The sequence below is a fragment of the Musa acuminata genome, chromosome BXJ1-1 (genome assembly GCF_036884655.1).
Source record: "Musa acuminata AAA Group cultivar baxijiao chromosome BXJ1-1, Cavendish_Baxijiao_AAA, whole genome shotgun sequence".
Lineage (NCBI taxonomy): Eukaryota > Viridiplantae > Streptophyta > Magnoliopsida > Zingiberales > Musaceae > Musa > Musa acuminata.
Window position 1 is genome coordinate 31,655,062 of NC_088327.1, and position 2,629 is coordinate 31,657,690.

Here is a 2,629-nt window from a genome sequence, read left to right on the forward strand (position 1 = left end):
CTCCTTGCCCGTGCCTTTGTCCTAGCTAACAGTAACTAAACCCACTCCTTTACTCCTTGATGTAAATCTGCCCATTACTTGCTTCAAACTAGAGCAATGTCTCCACTCTATCAACTTCCCTTCCCGAACTATGCCTAGCATTATAAGTATCCAAACCTAGACTTGAGCTGGAGAGCACTAACCGCGATATAATAAAATATAATAAAATTTATCTTGTATTGAAGCCATATATATATATATATATATATATATATATATATATATATATATATATACATATATATATACATATATATATACATATATATACATATATATATATATATACATATATATATATACATATATATATATATATATATACATATATATATATATATGTATATATATATATATATGTATATATATATATATATGAAGCCTCTAGACTTTATTTTCATGGTGTCTAACACATATACAATTTGTATCCTTAATTTTGTAGACCGTGCCAGACTATAAATAAACCTCTTCACAACCCATGTTTGCCATGGAAAAAATCCATAAGACTCTTCACAAACATATTTTGAATGAGAAAATTCATATGCCTCTTCATAACGTACCATTGTTATGCGTTAAAAAATTTAGAAGGAATAAGTTTGTGAGAAAAAAAAAGGAATGAACGAAAAAAAAGAAGATTTTTAATTTATACTCCATATTTACATTTTAAATTTTTTATATTATATTTTTAATTTTTAAATTTTTTAGATATGTCACATTAGTGCAGCGTATGTCAGTCTATGAATAAGCCTCTTGGCAACTGATTTTTTACATAAAAACATTCAGAAAAATCGAAAGAAAATTGTGAGGAAAACATAGAGGAAGAGAAGAAATAAAAGAAAGGAAGAAGATTTCTAATTTGCAATTGTATGGCTTCGAACACATATTCAATCCCTTTTTAAATTTTTTTTAGAAATTTCACTTCACGACGATTATTTTGCATGCAAAAAATTCATAAGCTTCTTCACAACCTGTTTTGCATGAAAATAATTCAAAACAAAAATCAGAAGAAAATTTTGAGAAAAAAATTAAAGAAAGAGAAGAAGAAGAAGAAGAAGAAGAAGAAGAAGAAGAAGAAAGAAGAAGAGAGAGGAAAAAATATTTCTAATTCGCATGAATACATATTTATTATTTTTCTTATTTTTTTATATATGTCATCCTATATAGAGTATACTAAGTTATAAAAAGCCTCTTCCAAAGTATGTCATAAGTTAATTAGAAGTGAGAGCATAATCTTTATAAGACTATGTTGGAGGCATATGCCCAACAAAACCTCTTTAAGTTGGTAATAGTTTCAGCTGATTCAGTTTAATATTAAATCTAAAGAGAGTCTAATTATATTGAAAATAATTCACCTCTCTAATGATAGCATACTTGAGTTTTTTATATTAAGTTAAATGACCATCAGAATTGGAAGAGTATCCGTCATAATGGAAATTGAAGACTTGAGACAGTGTCCTGAATATTTGGGCATTACTATGTGTTTAATTGTGTGCTGAATTTGGATATCTTGGATTCATTAATAATTTCTACATCAATTCAATAGAATCAACAATATAAAAATGAATAGTAGTAACTACACATTTTGCTTCGAGCTCTTTCCCGTGTCTTTCGTCACTCATCTTATTTGATTTGTCTTCTCATCCTTTCAATATTCTTGTAAGACTTTATTGAGCGAAAAAAATCCTTTGCCCTTCTCTATCAAAAGGTGAAACTATTTCTTCTATAGAATTTTTCTAATATAAAAGCAACAGAAACAACATCGATATCTTTTGAGTTTCGATACCATTTTATTGGGGTGTGAGAGAAAAGCTCGAAACTAAAAAAAAAAAATCCCAAAGATCAACAACCAAATAACATGTAAAAAAAATTCAATGTAAGATTTAATGTAGTATGACAATAACTTATCCATGAAGAAAATAAAACTCTTCAGTAGATCAAAAAAATCAATACAAGAAATCACTCTCCCTTGAGTTAAATTAAACCCAAGCCCGAAACTCTAGATACATCCTTTGATATGAACCCAAAGACAACACATTCTTTTCTACTGCCTACTTGTTTTTCCCCACAGTAAACATCTTCACCTGGTTTCTTCTTCATGTGCCCGTCTCATCTAAGAAGCATTAAAGTCTCGTTTGCCACTCCTTACAACTTTGTGTATACACAAGCTAACTGATCTTACAATTCTCCTTGGTCTCCTGTTTGGTACGTACACTTTACCTTTCTATTTTAATGTGACTCTCACAAACCTAACCATGAGTCCAACAGGAGAAACGTGCACTAAATAAACGTCTGAGCATAAAATACATGGAGGCAAACCATTGATTTAAGACAGCAAAAATTAAGCACAGCAAGGTTGCGCAGAGATATTCTCACACTAGAATGGCCAACACGGATCAAGCATCCACCTTAGTCAAATATCTTTTATAATATTCCCTCACATAATCAAATCCTGATCCCAAAACATATTGGGAACCACCATCAAATTCTTTTGATACTTTTGTGAGCCTTGCTTGATGTTTGACAGAATAGAATCATTGAGATCTGCTTAACAATGATGGACATAGAAGGACAAGGAAAGCAACATAAGACA